This window comes from Eschrichtius robustus, chromosome X, assembly GCF_028021215.1.
Source record: "Eschrichtius robustus isolate mEscRob2 chromosome X, mEscRob2.pri, whole genome shotgun sequence".
Classification (NCBI taxonomy): domain Eukaryota; kingdom Metazoa; phylum Chordata; class Mammalia; order Artiodactyla; family Eschrichtiidae; genus Eschrichtius; species Eschrichtius robustus.
This window is the reverse complement of record NC_090845.1, coordinates 7,425,411-7,443,141: the sequence shown is the minus strand read 5'-3', so window position 1 is coordinate 7,443,141 and position 17,731 is coordinate 7,425,411. Positions and strand designations below refer to the sequence as shown.

Sequence of the window (17,731 nt, the reverse complement as noted above, 5' to 3'; positions counted from 1 at the left end):
GTAGGAATCAAAATTCCCTCTGGATCTCTACACATTTATTTATGCTTTCCTGTCCTCTGGCTTCCAAAGGCAGTCCACGCCTAATCCTCTCCACTCCTCTTGTTTTCCTTTCTCTCCGCTGCAGTGATACATTTCTCTCTTCCGAGTTTCTTCTGCCTCCTTTTTCTTCTGGCCCCATCTCTTCTCCACTTAGTTTTATCCTCTTTTCCTCTTGCTGCATCTTTTCCTTCTGCCTCCTCGTGCAAGTCTCCCGTAAAGCACACCACCCTTGCTGCCCACCCTGATCGTGAGGTTGGAGGCTCCTGTGTTTCCATTCTCTTCACCCTCTGCTGCTCCTCTGAGGGTGTTTGCGGGACCAGCGAACGTTTTCAGCAGTGACCACCTGCATGCAGAGGTAGGGATGCTGGGCGCTGAGCATAGGTGGAGAGCTTGGCAGTGACATGAATGGGACCTGTGTGTTCAGAGGGGCCAGGTTGCCCCAAAGCTCCACCAGCTTCAAAGAAACTGTCCTAATACTGCAGCAATCCTCCTCCGCCTCCCAGCCTGTGACAGCCTGCCCATCCCTTCATCCCTCCTCTGCACTGTTCACCATGACTGATTCGTCTTAGGGAGACAAAAGGAGCCCTTGACTCCAATAAATGTTTAAAACAAACAAACAAAAATAACAAATCACTGATTCCCAGGCTGGCGGGAGGAAGCGAGGTGGAGGTGACATTTTCCCACTATTGTACTAACATGGATTAATTAGTCAGGTTACCTGCTTAACACCTGGGAAGGTGTGGAAAGGCATGAGAGGGTGAAGCTGAGTGCAGTGGAGGACAAGGAAGTCTGGGGCAAAGTGGAGTGCATGGACTAGGGAAAGGGGGTCTGCAGAGGGTCAGGGGACAACCCTGCATTCTGAGAGGTGAGTCAAGGCTCTACGAGCAAGCGTCAGCACCAGGCAGGGCTCTAGGCACTTTACATATGTTATTTCATATAATCCGCACGACCCTATGAGGTAGGTTCCATCATTGCCACCTGTATTGGTTAGCTGGCGTGTCAAAAATGCTGTGTAACAAACATCTCCACAAAAATTTCTTTGGCTTCACACATCAGTTGTTTAATCTCCTTTGTGTGTCCACTGTCCACAGTTCAGCTGAGAGTCAGTGGATCCAGTCTGGGCACAGCTGGGTCAGGCTGGGCTCAGGTTTGCTCCAGGTACCTCCCTTTGTCTTTGAGCCAGTGGACTAACTGTACCGTGTGTTTCCCATAGTGATGGAGACATGCACGAGGGCAAGCAAAACCGTGCACTCATTTCGGGCTTCTACTTGTGTCATATCTGCTCACATTGGCCAAACCAAGGTGCGTTGCTGAATCTAAAACCCAGAAATGGGGAGGTACACTCTGCCTACCATGAGTTCAAAGCAACTCACAGAGCCCAGCCCAGTGCTGATGAGGTGGGGAATTATTCTCCTCTCGTGAATGCTGCAGGGGGTGGGGGAGGAGACAGTGTCGGGAATGAATTTTTTCCAAACTATCATCTAGCCTACTGCATTTTAAATATGTGGCCACCGAGTCACAAAGGGATTAAGCAATCTGCGTGAGGCCACAGAGTAAGTGGCAGGCTGGGACGTGAACCCCAACGGTGTGGTCGGAGAGCCTTTGTCGCACAGCACTGCGCTCTAAACCACTGTACTATACACACCACATCCTGCCACTGTACCCCACTGCTTGCTAGCTTATGCTGCCTGTGGTAGCAAGTCTCCAAGACAGTCCCCGATGATCCTCACCTCCTGGGGTTCACACCGTTGCCTCAGCTCCTCCCTCGTTGAATATGGCCGCGCCCTGCGGCCCACAGAATACTGAGAAAGTGATGGTGTGTGACTTTGGAGGCTGGGTCATAGCAACCATTTCAGGGTCCTCGTTGGAGCCTTGGGTCGCTCACTCTGGGGGAGCCAGCCGCCCTGTTAGGATGCTCAAGCCGCCCTGTGGAGAGGGCCACGTGCAGAGGAACTGAGGCCTCTCCAGCACTGATGCACCTGCCAAGTCGGAGGGAGGTCCTCCAGCCTCCAGTCTTTAGATGCTCTGGTCTCCAGTCTTTAAGTCTCCCGCAGAAGGCCAAATAATGTGAATCCAGGACAAGCTGTCCCTTCTGCGCCCTGTCTGGATTCCTGACCCAAAGGAACTTTGACATGTAATAAATATTTATGGTGGTTTTACTTTCCTAAATTAGGGAAGGACTTATTATGCAGCAACTAACACACAGCCTTTCCCAAGTACTGGAGACATCACCCAGTACTCAAAAGCAGAGCTGAAGTGTGAACGCGAATACTCTGAACTCTAACCCGTAATCTGATAGCACACTGCCGCAGGAGCACAGACGAGGAGCTGGTGAAAGGAATTGCACGCACCCTGGGTGCTCGGTGGTTGGTGCACGACAGATGTGAAATAGATAAGGAACCTTGAAAGCTTATCTATGGCTGAAGACACTGAAGGTTTCAGAGCCCCAGTTAAGTCACAGAATTGCAACACTTGCAAAGTGTCTCCACTGGAAGATGTTATGACTCCCCCCTAGAATACCTCCCTCTACAGATTGCCTCCCAATCTACAAGACATGTGGCCAACAGCTCCCTTCCTACATACGCGTTTCCCATCTGCAGGACGTACTTCCCACACTCAGAAATAGTTCTCATTCATTCATTTGTGTTGCCTGCAAATAAGCATGTCAGCTTCCATCTTCCATTTTAATTTGTCCTTCACTTCATTGAAGTAAATCTGTCCCTGACTGGCTCCTGGGCATAGTCACAATTTCCACTTAAAAGACAGTTCTTGTCATCGCAATCAACTAAAGACACCATGGAAAGGAGGAGACACCAGCTCTCCCCCCACCCTGCCCTGCCCCCAACACCCAAAAGGAAGATAAGAAAACCCCATTGGCTTTTTATAATATTTTAGATAGTAAACTGATGCCAGCCCACAAATGTGGAAACCTGACAGCCTTGGCAAGGATTCTTGCAGCTGGGGAGGCAGACTATTCTAAATATAACAATTTAAAAAAGCATTCATCACTCGAATCACTCTCTCACCATTCACCTGTCTCCCAGTGATCATTCTGATATGTGTCGGGCACAGCTTGTGATAAATGCTATGTACATACAGGAAGAAAGGTCCCCTTTGAAGCATCACTTGGAAGCTGGGATTGCTAAGTGGTCCAGGGACAGGCTGCAAGATGATTTCCTTGATTCAAGTGATGGGGGTGGGGAAAGGTCAGTCTTGGCCACATCATCAGTGAGACCAGTCAGGAGTTTGATAGCTTCTGGAAGAAATGGTTTAAACCAACAGGTTCTCCTGTCTGTGACTTCCTTGGCCTCAAAGACTCAGCAAGGGTACGGGACTGCTCTAGAATATGCAGTGTGATTCTCTGTCTCGTACACCATCAGTGAGGACACGGGACCTCCGCGTGTGTTCTTTTAATGGGAGAGGGGGAAAAAAAAAAAAAAAGCAAAGCATAGTACACAGGACGTACACACACTCCCCACACATCTGTTAGAATGTTCTCTGTTTTAGATACACATCACCGTGATAAATGTTTAGCATGTTTAAATGTTTGGATTTAATAGAAGACACTGCAGAGAGTCCTAAGTTAAATTCAGGAGGTCCCCAGGGGTTCACAGGTGAGAAAACCAAACTTAAAACATTCAGACCTGAAATATTTGAAAATAAGCATATAACTGTATGGGTATCGTCTGGCGTGTTATTTTAACAATCACTTGAATACTAAGCACACGCCCTTGCTAGGTAATCAAATCACGAGTTTACGCTCACGGAGACTCACCATGGACTAAGCACTTCACTTCATTGACTCCCCTAATTCTCACTGCTACCAGCTGGTAGGGAAAGGAGCATCTGCACTCACAGAAAGATTACAGAACCTGCCCAACGCCACACAACCAATAAAAGGCGGAGCTGGGGCTCAACCCGAGAACGGCCCACCTCCAAAACCCAGGTTCTTGCACTGCCTGAAGCTGTCTCTCTCTCTTTTTTTAAAATTAATTTATTTTATTTTTGGCTGCGTTGGGTCTTCGTTGCTGTGCGTGGGCTTTCCCTAGTTGCGGCGAGCTGGGGCTGCTCTTTGTTGCGGTGCGTGGGCTTCTCATTGTGGTGGCTTCTCTTGTTGTGGAGCATGGGCTCTAGGTGCGTGGGCTTCAGTAGTTGTGGCACACGGGCTCAGTAGTTGTGGCTCGCAGGCTCAGTAGTTGTGGCTCGTGGGCTTAGTTGCACCACAGCATGAAGGATCTTCCCGGACCAGGGCTCGAACCCGTGTCCTCTGCATTGGCAGGCGGCTTCTTAACCACTGTGCCACCAGGGAAGCCCGACGCTGTCTTTTTATAGGCATAAACTTCTGCATGTTTGTACGGCACTTTAAAATGCATCTCAATAAATGTGTTTGAGTTGATCATGCAATGAGTCATCTGCAAACTAGAATTCCTGCCTTTCTTTTTTGACAGTTTTACTCCCAATATATTTATTCTTCAAAACCCAGGTCAAATATCACCGACTGTGAGAAGCTATCCCCAAACCCCAGCCAGGACTCTGCTCTGCCCTTTATGTTCAGCACCTTACCTTTCTCCTTATTGTTGGGCTCTTTTGTATTTGTTTGCTTGTATGACCTCCTTTAGAGCAGAGCTAATATCTCTTTACCTTTGTTGGCCCGCTGGAAACTTTATTTTAAACATCTCAATGCATGGAGGTATAATTAGTATGCAGTAAGAAGCACAGCTCTTTTGTGTACTGTTGGGTGGGTTTTGACACCTATGTACCCAATGTCCCAGTCAAGATGCAGAACATGTCCAGCACCCCTTGTGCCCCTTCAGGCAACCTCAGGTGGGAGGTTATAAAAACTGTGTATTGTAAAAACTCTTCAGACTCCAACCTGTCTGACAGATTCTGTGTCTGTCGTCCTTACTCCAGTGAATGCTACTGGAATCCTGCTGGCGGCCCAGGTTCTAAAGCCAAAAGCCTTTGCGTCCCACCCTTTCCCCTCATCCTCAACCGGTGGCTGCTGATCTAGCCAACGTGGAGGAGCACCTACTTTCCCCCTGAGGCTCCTTGCCGAGGGTTGAGTCCTCGGCAAGGCCGGTGAGCGCCAGCTTCCCGAAGCTCTTCCTTGGAGCCTCGTTTCCTCTGCCCACTGCCCGGTTCACGGCCTCCTCATCGTCACACCGTGACTCCCCAGCCATGGAGCGGGTCTTGCCATCTCCTCTTCTTTCAATACACCACCCCCAGGGCTCCCGGCTGCTGCCAGAAAGTTTCCACGTCTCCCCATTCAAGACCAACCACAACACACACAATAATGTATCCCTCAGCCCAGCTTCAGGAGATTTCACAATCTTAGCTCCAGCCTTTTTCTTTTCCAACTTTTCCTCATCTGCTTCCATGAGACTTAAAACTCCAGCTACCCTTGGCCGACTTGCCTCTTTCAAAAGATGTTTTGTTCTCTCCTAACTCTGTGCCTTTGCCCAGGCTGTGCCCACTGCATGGAAGGCTGTTCTTTCTGCCTCTTTGGAAATCTGACCCACTTTCGGGGTTCTGTTCCCCCAGGTCTTTCCAGGTGCCCTTCTTCTGTTCCCCTATGGAGGGTCCCATCTATCCATCCACACTCCACCCTTGCACCTGCTGGCTGCTATTCACCTTGTCTCCCGGTGTGTCTACCGGCTACACTGTTAGCCTCAGGCCATGGCGGGAGCCCACGTTGTGAGAATAAGGGAGAGAAGGAACGCTCTTTCAGGGAGAATAGCAGTGTTTGTTCTGCTATATTTGCTCTGCTTGTTTCCACACTGTGGCTACACGGGTGATCGTGTTTCTCCCTTCACACCGGCTGCTGGGAAGCTTGGAGCCAAATATAGAGTCCTCCTCTGACCTGGAGCCACAGAAGCAATCCTGAGGGCTGCTGTTGCTTCTGGCTTTGTCTCCTGTTGCCTCTCTTATGTTCCCAACATCCATGTGTCTTCATCTGTTTTCATCTCCTAGATGGGTTTTACCATGTTTCTGATCAGAGTAGTTCACTGGAATGCAGCAGAGAAAACACGACGACAACTGAGCCAGCGGAGGGATGTCTCTTTGATCCAACTGTATGCCACACCTCCACCCCAAGAGCCTAGCACAGAGCTTGGCGCATAGTAGAAACTCGATAAATGCTCAGTTTCATCGAATTGAAAAAGGGGGGGGGGAGGGGAGGTGGATGGGAGCTCCAAATCATCAGTGAACGGTTTTAGTAAAATCCCTGAAAATAAAGTTGTTTCTACTCTAGGATTATTATGAAATTACGGGCATTGAGCTCACGTTAAGGAAGAGATTGCTTTTGGACTTTAAGATGTGCTGTTTCGCTCCGAGCATTATTCAGCTATGCAAAAGCCTGCCAAAGAAGGAGCCATGGCTACAAGTACTGGAGCATGTAAATATGGAATGAATCAGTGTCCTGGGAGCCCTCACGTTTCTGGGGATCTGTTGACAGGCTGGTTGCTTCTGTCACAACAAAAGGAAAACAAAAAATGAAATTAATTCTTCTTGATATGCCTCTTTATACACTTACGTCAATCCCGCTGTATAGAAACTTAAGGTTTATGCATTCATAAAGACAGCACGGAACAAACAAAGCCCAGAAAATTTAAAGGCTGATAGAGGGAATTGTTTCTCCTGACCATGGCACCTGCTCTCACTTTGTATCTCCCTCCAGAAAGAGCCCTCGACCATCATATCCCGATAAGTCTAACTCTGCGTCTCTGTGTGGGTCTCCCTGAGTCCCTCGGGGTGTCTCTCAGATGCAGATGCCCACATCCCCCCGGGTTCTGACTCAGCAGGACATGACCGCACCAGCTCAGGAGAACTCGCCAGGCTTCATTCGTCAGGAGAGCAACACACAGCTCTCCCGCTGCTGAGACGCGCTTGCCGCAGACAGGCCAGAGGCCGGCCCTTCGGGGCGGAGAGCTGGAGGCAAGGGCAGTCCTGAGAACGAATCCCACCTGCCCCGTTCACCCCTCCCTCAGCCGTCGTCCTGTTCATCTACGAAGCCACCTAGAGAAACAGGGTGTCTTGGTTGGGCCCCCAAACAATGGCCAGCAGGCCTGTGCTCCGTCCTCAGGCAGTCCTGCCCCACCGGTGACATCTGTTCTTCCTATGGAACCTCCCAGAAGCAGAACTCACGGCGTTCATTTTGGTGTCCGATCCCTACCGCGGGACAACCCTACCTCGCAGACGCCTCGTATCCATCCTGCAAGCGTTCAGCCAGGCCGGCAACACGCAGGGAGCCCCAGCAGGTGTGGAAAGGCAGCCTCTCGGTTACCAAGATTCATCTCCTCCCGGGGCAACTTGATGGGAGGTTCCAAAACTGGCCTGCATCTTGCTGTATTTTTTTCTGCGGGCAGTTAAACAAGATAACTCTATCCTCACCTGGTTTGCATTTCAGTAAATTTTTTTAACCTGAGAAATAATGGTGGGGTTTTTTTCTTTTTTTTTCTGATTTTCCACAGACAAACATCAAATACACCAAACACAGCAACCTGCCTCTGGGAGCAGATATGCTTGCTTCCATCGCTTTCTTTGGCATCTTTGACCTTCAACCCTTGGCCCTCAGTGGCTGTAAGTCAGGGTCTCTCAGCCTCGGCATAACTGACACCTGGGGCTGGATAAGCCTTGGTTGTGAGGCTGTTCTGCACACTGCAGGACGGTTAGCTGCACCCCTGCTCTCTTCCCACTCGGTGCCAGGATCACCCCTCCTTTCCCAGGCGTGGCAACCAAACGTGTCTCTGGACATTGCCGAATGTTCCCTGGGGAAAAAAACCACGCCAGTTGAGAACTGCTGCTGTAGGGGAAAGAGGCTGGGAGAGTCAGGGCAAGAACTGCTCTTTTTTTTTTTTTTTTTAAATTTTTATTTATTTATTTTTGGCTGTGTTGGGTCTTCATTTCTGTGCGAGGGCTTTCTCTAGTTGTGGCAAGTGGGGGCCACTCTTCATCGCGGTGCGCGGGCCTCTCACTATCGCGGCCTCTCTTGTTGTGGAGCACAGGCTCCAGACGCGCAGGCTCAGTAATTGTGGCTCACGGGCCTAGTTGCTCCGCGGCATGTGGGATCTTCCCAGACCAGGGCTCGAACCCGTGTCCCCTGCATTGGCAGGCAGGTTCCCAACCACTGCGCCACCAGGGAAGCCCCAAGAACTGCTCTCTGAAGGTGGTCGTTTCAGCTGCGAAGCTTTACAAAAGGCACGGACACACGCGCCTCTCCCTTATCATTACCCACTTCCTCATCCTCTCCAATGCTACCAGGGAAGGTGGGAGCCACAGGATAGCAAGCCTCAAGAGGGAGACGGGCATTTGTCACGTAGAACTGCGTTGATGGATCTTCAGGGAATTTTCCCAGACCTGAGGCCTCAAGGTAGGAGCTAGGAGAGCTGGGGGGAGCCAAGGATGGGGAAACTGGACTAGTTTTCATCTTGAAGTAACTTAAGTCTGTGTCGCATTGAGAAAATGCCCAAATCGGGCTTTCGTTCATGGTCCAGTGTAGCAGAACTTTGTTAAAGCCTTTTCCCTCCTCTCTCTGGCTTATTATCACACATAAACAGCAAATGTCCTCAGAGTATCTTCTCCCCACTCACTGACCTCTCCCCAGTTTGCCCTCAAGCACGGCATTGCTCACGGACTCCTCTGTCCACCCCGTCCCTACATTTCTCTCCTGCTTTCTCCCTCCTCTTGTTCTTTGCCTTACAGACATCTCCTGCCTTCCAGGGTTGCTCTCACGATAGCTTCAGGCCGGTCGTAGGTGCGGGGTGAAGCCTCCTGCCACCGGGTGGAGGGGTTTGGTTCTACGTGATACAAACTTTTCCCCCATTAATACGAGAATCAGCTCTGTGGTCGACTTACTGAATTACTGTGTTGTTTTGAACTCTGTTATTAGTTTTCTATTGCTACCTCACAAATCATCGCACACTTATCAGCTTGAAGTCACAGCCGTTTATCAGCTCGTACTTGGAAGGTAGGTCAGAAGTCTGGGTACGTGCAGCTGCGTCCTCTGTTCCGCTCTCTCTGGGCTGCCGTCGAGGTGTTGGCCTGGCCGGGGCTGTGGAGTTGTGCTTCCCAGCTGAAGATGGGGGTCCTTGCCCAGGTGCAACTGGGTGTGGCGGAATTCAGCTCTGTGCAGTTGTAAAGCTGAGGCCCGGGTTTCCTGTGGGCTGTCAGCTGGGGCTTGCTTTCGGCTCCCAGAAGCCACCCATGGTCTTTGCCACAGGGCTTCCTTCATCTTTTAATCCAGTAGAGAGACTCCGCCTCACCCGATTCCCCCTCATGCTTCAAATCTCTCTTTCCAGGAAAAGCCCTGTCACCTTTAAGGCCTCACCTAACTAGGTCAGACCCACTGAGGGTAATCTCCCTTTCTTTAGGGCAGTCGATCTGGGATTTAATTCCACCTGCAAAATCCCCTCAGAAGCACCTAGGTTTTAGCATGGGATTAACTCCGAGAAGCCGAGTGTATGCCAGGGGTCAGGAATGTCAGGGTCACCTTAGAATTCTGCCCACCACAACCTCTAATATGAAAATGGTGGTCTCCTGTCACTAGAAAGCCACCAGCGTGTCCAGGAATCATTGACTGATTGATTCATTCATTCATTTTGCTGACATCAGCACAGAACATGCAAGATGTCCTTAAGTAATATTCATTGACCTAATGTTTTTGAGAAGTAAATGAACTCATTCAACAAATATTTATTCAACATCAGACTTTTCTAGGCATAGAAGACACAATGGTGAACTGTCAGAGTCTTGTTCCAATGGGTGACTGAACGAATGAACAAACACTGGAGACTTCCCAGACCACAAGGTCCTCACTGGCCTAGCTTCTCGTTCAGTAAACACTTATTGGTTGCTGACTTTTCATGAGTTAAGTCTGAACCTTTAATCAGTTCTTCCTTAAGGGAAATAAAGAGAGTTTGCTCAAGGCAACTGATGAGACAGAATGTGGAACCAAGTATGGCAGACCCGTTCACCAACTTGCAGATTCCTTCACTGTGTTGTCCTTAGGGTCAGTGGAAGAAAGGCCAGATGGTAGTTACTGGATCCCCTTGCCTTGACTGCGTGTGGAGGTGAAAACAGGGTGGTAGAGATATGGGCCCAGCTGGTGAGGTTCCGAGGTTCCTGGGCTGCCTGATGAGAATTTCTTCCTCTTGGAGACCCGAGAGCAGGAGACTGGGGACCTAGAAGAAAGGGCTGAGTGGGAGGTCCAACAATTCTTGTAAGGGGGGGTCAGACGTAGGTCTCACTGCCTGGATTGGAGGCAGAAATCCAAGAGTGGAGAAGAATGGCAGCTGGATTGTAATTGTGAGCAGCCGTGAAGACTTGCTTTTCTTGGGCAGTTGTAGCGGGTTTTCGGGTGGGCTGGCCAGTCGTGAACATGAGATCAGGACAGGACTGCAGGCAGGACTGCGTCTCTACATCTCAGCCTGATGCTTCTCACCGGGAGGTGACTGTGTCCTCACATCCCCTCTGAAACATGTGGCCACGTCTGTAGACATTTTTGGTTGTCGTCACAGGGGTGGGGGTAAGTTCCAGCATCTAGTGGGTGGAGGCCAGGATGCTGGTAAACATTGTGCAGTGCACAGGACGGCCCCCGGCAATAAAGAAAGACCTGGTCCCAAACGTCAAGAGTGCTGAGGCTGAGCAATCCTGTGCTAACCGGATCCACGTGTTGGGATCAATGGCCAAATGATGAGTGACCCAAAGGACATGACACTCAGTGAACTGTGTTGGCAACTGACACCCATTCAGGGCTCCACATTCAACCAGTCTCATGGCCACAGACACAAACTGGACCCTGGTCTGCTGTCATGAGCGTGTCCCATTCACAAGAGGGTAAACACATGACAGGAGACTTTTGGTCTCCTGTTCATCAAGTGATAATTCCTGTTACGTATAATTTGGAATACTGAATTTATAGTTTTTCTTATTTAGTTTTTGATTCAGATCTACCTTTTTGTGTGAAGAAAGCACAATTTTAGGTTTCAAAGCACAATTAACCCTTAGGAAGTAGGTTGTGAATTTTCTGGTTTCCTCAAGCTTCATCAAAAGATCCTAGATTCTGCCTTGTTGCAACACACACAAAATATTTCATTCCTCGTTCCTCCTGAAGGGAGTGCAGCCTGCGGGTCCAACGTCATCTTCCCTTGCATCCTAACAAGCCCTGTACTTTAAGGAAGGGCTGATTTCTATCTAATGGCCCCAGTATACACTCTGGAAGCAGCATTTTCAATGAAGTCCTAGAGACTTTCCCCTTCCTCATCATCCACTTCTTTTACGAAATCAGGTTTTGGAAAGCATAGTTTTGATTGGGGTATGTTCTGACTCTTTGAGAACACACAGTGTTTTAAATGTGTTTCAAGTTTAGGGCAAATGCTATCTTTTTTGGGTGAGATTATGAAAATCAAAGACAGATGCCCAAACGGCGTGAATCCCTTGAACTCTAGAGAAAGCAGTGTCGGAAATAGAGCCCTTGACGGTTTTTCTTCTACTTTATACACTTCCTGTGATTAATCCTTCATTGTGGCCTTGATGCCCTAGAGGTGTTTTAGAAGTGGTTTCCCAGGCTTAGAGAGACGGTATGGTCCTGCTTGGGTATGATGGCGGGTGGTCCAGTTTGGAAGCTGCGTTGCGCAAGCAGATAAATATTGGGGCCTCAAAGGTAATCTTTCCAACAGTAAAAAAAAAAAAAAAAAAAAGTGCTGCAGGTCATCAGTCTCTTTTTTCTTCTTTTTTTGTGCTTTTATCCTTGGTCTGTTTGGCAGTTACCCAAATTATAAGACTTGCCAGTCATTTCTGTTTAATAATTTTGCTTAGAAACTCAAGAAGTGCCCTGCACGGAGCCCTGTCAACAGGGAATCATTAACGCTGAGCAGACAAAATGTATATGCTTAATTGCTTTTATTGAAATAAACGCCCTGGGTACCCCCTGCTATTTAATGAGCACACACAGGTTCACTAGGACAGGATGCCAGTCACAGCTGCCATCTTTGATTACTCGCTTTTGCACTTGAAGGTAGAAACGAGGCTTGTTTTTATGAGAAATAGGACTTCACCTTTTTGATTTTAACACGCACCTCACCCCAGCCTATTTCCCAGAGTAAAACGAGTTGGATTAACGGAGCAGGAATGAAGACATTTAAAACCTTCTTTGTTGGCACCTCTTTACTCCCCATTGGATAATTGGTGTTTCAAGTAAAACTAAGATGCCGGCAAAGCTTTTTAGAGTTCTATTAGAATTTTAGTCAGGCTGTGGTACATTCCTGTTTTGTAGGAAAAACTGGAAGCCAGACCTGTATCCAAGCGCCTGCTATTCCTTTGTGAGAAGACAAGAATGTCAGCCTAATTGTCAATGAACACCCTAAATTTCACTACCTAAGGCCAGTCTTCCCTCCCTCCCTCTCTTCTTTCCTTCCTTCCTTCTTCCCTCCCTCCCTCCCTTCCTTTTTACGTGCTTCATTTAAAAATCAAGAGAACTGTAGCCCTACTTCAAGATTCTTGATTCTGAAATGGAAGGTTTCAGATGGTGCCTGTTGGAACCAAGGGGCTATTCGTTTTCCATCAAAATCACCCCGATTTATGAAGTTTCCCAAACTCCCAGATGCCAGACTGAACGGTATTTTCCCCGCCCAGCTCTGCTTCTTTTCCATCTTGTTTACTGAAATGGATCCATCTTCCAACTAGTCTTCCTGCCTGACATCTTTAACTCACTTTTCAGCTACATCACAGTCAATATTCATACAGAAAAGTGCACACACGGTAAGTCAAGGCTCCCTGAATTTTCAGTCTAAATGCTCTCATGGAACCAGCACCAGATGAAGAAGCAAAACACCACCGGCGCCCTATGCATAATGTTTGACTCTTTTGAGTTGACTTATTCCAGATCTAATAAACTCTCTCTTCTCCGTTTCCGCCTGGAACCCTCCCCACTTCTGGCCCATCTTTTCATTGGTGTCTCAGTCCCCATCTGTGCCCCTTCCCATCCTTTCTCCTTCCCACCATTAGCCTCAGGCTATAGCACACCCTGGAATGTTATCTGTTCCCGGTTCAAAAACCCACTCCTGCTCCCCAGTGCTAAGGGGTGAAAAGTCTGTTTCCTCATCAACAATACAAGGTTCTTGGGACTTCCCCGGCGGTCCAGTGGTTAAGTCTCTGCCTTCCGGGGACTTCCCTGGTGGTGCAGTGGTTAAGAATCTGCCTGCCAGTGCAGGGGACACGGGTTCAAGCCCTGGTCCGGGAATATCCCACATGCCGCGGAGCAACTAAGCCCGTGCACCACAACTACGGAGCCTTTGCTCTAGAGCCCGCAAGCCACAACTACTGAGACCGTGCCACAACTACTGGAGCCCGCACGGCTAGAGCCTGTGCTCTGCAACAAGAAAAGCCACCGCAATGAGAAGCCCGCGCACCGCAACGAAGAGTAGCCCCTGCTCGCCGCAACTAGAGAAAGCCTGCATGCAGCAACGAAGACCCAACACAGCAAAAATAAATAAATAAATAAATATATTTAAAAAAAAAAAAAGACTCTGCCTTCCAATGCAGGGGGCGTGGGTTCAATCCCTGGTGGGGGAACTAAGATTCCCACATGCCTGCGGTATGGCCAAAAATTAAAAAAAAAAAAAAATCCAAGGTTCTTGGGGACCTGACTTCAACCTGTATTTCCAGCTCTACTTCCCAGTTTTGCCTCATATAACTTATGACTGAGCCAAATGAAAATCCACTGACCTGATGACATAAATAATAGCAGCAGTGATAGCTGACTTGTTGTAGATATTTAACACGCACAGGGCTCTTGATGAAGGTTTAACAGATTTTCACCCTCATAGCAACCTTATGAGAGAGATGCTATTATTAACCCCCTTCACTGGAAACTGAGTAACTTACCCGAGGTCACAGAACTGCATTTAGACTCAGAGGGTCTGACCTTGGGACTTGTGCTTGTAAGCAGGACGCGTACCAGGGTTTTCCACATCTATGGTTTTGCCCACGCTGTTCCATCCTGCAGGGCGTGCATAACCAACTTTTTTAATCCACAACTGACTCAGTCTGCAAGACTCAGCTGGTATGTTTCCTCCTCCAATGAGTTCTTCTGGTTTCCTTCAACTGGAAGTTGTCTCTGAATATCCAGAGCGTTTTAGCTGTCCCTCTGTGACACACATCCTTTTACTCATTCATTTAACAAACAGTTGATTCTCATTATTCACAGTAGTGACGTTGTACAAGGTCGCCATGACCACTACGAGTGAAGACGGAACCACTGCTCCTAGGGGAAAGACAGGGTTAGGTTCCTGTGAGCCTCTGCTCGCAACATTTCATTCATCAGTACATAAGCTTCTTTTATGTGTGTTCCTGTTTATAGACACCTTATTTCATAAATGTTATTGATTCATGCACACTGAACTCACGGCCAACACTATAACTCAAGTCTGGAGGAAGCTCATGTAACACACATATTTTCTCCACAAGCCTTCTCATGCTTAGGACACTAGACAGCACTTCAGCATTAATGGGTCATTTTAAATGGTGAAATCATCAATAAAAAGCACAAAGGGCAAAAAACATTGGTACTAAATAGGCTGTGAAAAATCTCAGCTGGGAACATGCTTGTCAAGCAACCAAAACATTTTCACCATTGTGTACGTGGCCTTGAATGACTGTGAAAGCACCATGAGTATTGATTTCAATAAATAATTCTATCGAGAATCCATGAATAACGAGGATGGACTATGTTTACTTCAACCTCATGTTACTGTTATTGAGTAAATGCTTCTCTTTCCTGATAAGTTATAATCTCGAGAGAAACAGCTATGTTTTATTAATCTCTATGCTTCCCCCACAACTAGTCCAATGCCTTTCTCATTTTAAGTGCTCAATAAATTGTTTATTAAATTAACTAAAGAAAAAGGAGGAAGTACATACTGGTTCAGAGGTTCATGATGTAATTTCTTCACTGTATCTGGCTTTTCCTTCAGATATTTTTAGTCTACTCGATGGTCTATGCCTTCAAGACAGTCATGTGTAATTGTCCCACCACCTCAAAAAACCATTTCTTCTTATTTTAACACCAAAGATATTGGGGGTGAGGGGGAATGGGTATTTTTACCCCTTGGAAATGTGCTGCCAATATAAACAAATGTAAGGAAATAGTCTGGGGGTGCTCTCCCCAGCTCCTTGTGATGTTTTAGGAAATCATAGCATGTGTGGAGAGTGGACCGACGATCCTGTGAAGGGTTGGGAGGCGGTGGCAGGGTGGGACGGGAGGAGGGAGAACGGGCTCTGAGCCCGAGGTCGGTTTTAGTTGTGGCGGCAGCCTGGTTTTCACCAGGGACCATGCTGTCAATTTTCTTTTTTCATTATTCTTGGTTAATGCCTCCTCCTCGTGAACAAGACATTAATGATTTTCTTTTACTGCGTTTTTGTCCTTTTCCATTTAATAAAGTTGGCTTGCCTCTCCTTCCCCACCACCCTTTGCATTTTGAATGGAATACAAAAATAATGAGGCTGTTTTGTTCAACATCCATGAGTTTTAGCTATGTAAACCTTGTATCAAATCAACATCTTTTCCTATTGCTGTAACACCACTATCTCTACAATGATCATATGTGATTTTCCACTGCTGCAGGAGACGGGTAATTATTTTACCCAGCAAGGAAACAGGTAGCTTTGGGAGCAACTCAAGAATCTGATGTTCAAGGTTATATTTTGAGGACAGATATGTAGCCAGACGTTTCAAAATTTAAAAACAATGCCCATTCAGGACATTCCATTCAGGGCTTGTGTCCAATCAGAATCCAATGGAGATCTCTGGTTTTCAACTCTTTTACCCCATTCTTTACAGGCTTGGATTTTTAAAACCTCCGTATAGGAGAATGTGATTAGGAAAATAGAAATAAATACTATTGCAGATTGTAAGAACGGCCATGATCCTTCACTGCTACCTGCATGCATGCCCCTTTGCAATGACCCCCATCAATAGGTCAAACCTATTTTCCCTTCCTTTGAATCTGGCCTGGCTTTACAACTTGCTAGGGCCAACAGAATGTGACAGCAGGGACAATGTGTGAGTTCCAGGCCTAGGTGTCAAGAGCCTTACACCCCGCTTCTCTCTCTGAGGTCTGCCTTGCCTATTGGAGGGAGGCAGACCTAGTGGAGCAGAGACAAACCACCTGCTGAGCAGCCGGTCTCAAGTTCACCTGCAAGCCAACTACAGATTCATAACTGAGCTCAGCCAAGACTGAGTCCAGCCCCTCACCTGAATCCAGCTCAAAGAATCATGAGCTAAGTAAATGGTGGTTGTTTTCAGTCATTAAGCGTTGGGGATTTTGTTATGCAGAAAAAGCTGAGTGATACAAATATTCTAAAGGATCTAAAATTTTAATCTAGTGAGCATACAAGAGTAGTCACCTGAAAATTATTTTCTAACTACTCCAAAACAGCAGTGTTTAGAGGAATTTTAAAAATTAAAAGGGCCTCTGGCAAGGACTTAATTATCAGGAAATACGACAAAGAACAACAAAACATCACACCCCCAATAACTCACAACAAAACATCACACCCCCAAACAATGTTACTATCTCCTAGGATCTACATTCTGTAAGCCAACAGGGAAGAAAGAGAGTGTGCAGAAGTTCTAGTGGAGTATTTTCTTTCAATAAAAAGTGAATCTCGGGCTTCCCTGGTGGCGCAGTGGTTGAGAATCTGCCTGCCAATGCAGGGGACACGGGTTCGAGCCCTGGTCTGGGAAGATCCCACATGCCGCGGAGCGACTAAGCCCGTGAGCCACAATTGCTGAGCCTGCGCGTCCGGAGCCTGTGCTCCGCAACGGGAGAGGCCACGATAGTGAGAGGCCCGCGCACCGCGATGAAGAGTGGCCCCCACTTGCCGCAACTAGAGAAAGCCCTCACACAGAAACGAAGACCCAACACAGCCATAAATAAATAAATAAATAAATAAAATTAAAAAAAAAAAAAAAAAAAAGTGAATCTCCAGTAAGAACCTTTCTACATTGCTTATCTGTTTATGAACATTAAGTAAAATATGTTTAGCAATCCTAACAGGAATGGCTATTAGAGCAAAACCTTTCAAACTGGAATAGAGGAAATTCATATGAAATTGGTTTTTTTCTAAAATCATGAATTAGATTAAAATCATCCTGAGCTGTTTTAATAATATGTTTTCACAGAGACACATTTTGGTCCCAATTACTCTGAAAGTAATCAAGAACTGTTTCATATGGAAGGGACAGGAGACTGACTGAAAGAGGCAGATATAATCGATTTTGGTGAAAGCCTGTTCACATTCACTGAATCTGAAGTGTTCTGTCTTTAATCCCCTCAGAAGACAGAACTCTGGTCTTCAAGAACACAGGCAGTTTTATATTCACCTGTGGAAGCGTTTATATCCATTTTAGGGGCTTGTGTGCATTGAGCTCTCGTTATTTTCCTAATGAGGACTTGAAACGAAAATTCATTCTTCTTTAGTAGACATGCACGTAAAATTCAAAACGTCTCAATAGTGGGAAGCAACTCTCCTGCCCTCTCACGACTCTCAAGACACCCAGATCCCCTCCCGCACTGTTTCCACGCCTGGGTCGGTGTGTATCCGTCCAGAGATTTCTTTAGAGGGACAGCGGACCATGACAAGCATTTATGTCTGATGGAGAATACACGTGCTCTTCAAACCCCATTACCGTTTC

The 17,731-nt window shown here is 47.3% G+C and overlaps 1 long non-coding RNA gene across 1 annotated transcript in view; it reads right to left on the bottom strand.

Annotated features, from left to right (window-relative positions):
* LOC137757144 (uncharacterized) overlaps window positions 1-17,731 on the bottom strand; it is a 48,905-nt gene that overhangs the window by 17,235 nt on the left and 13,939 nt on the right. The window contains exon 2 of the long non-coding RNA XR_011072303.1: window positions 13,921-14,299. This is a non-coding gene — a long non-coding RNA (uncharacterized lncRNA). The remainder of the gene's footprint in view (window positions 1-13,920; window positions 14,300-17,731) is intronic.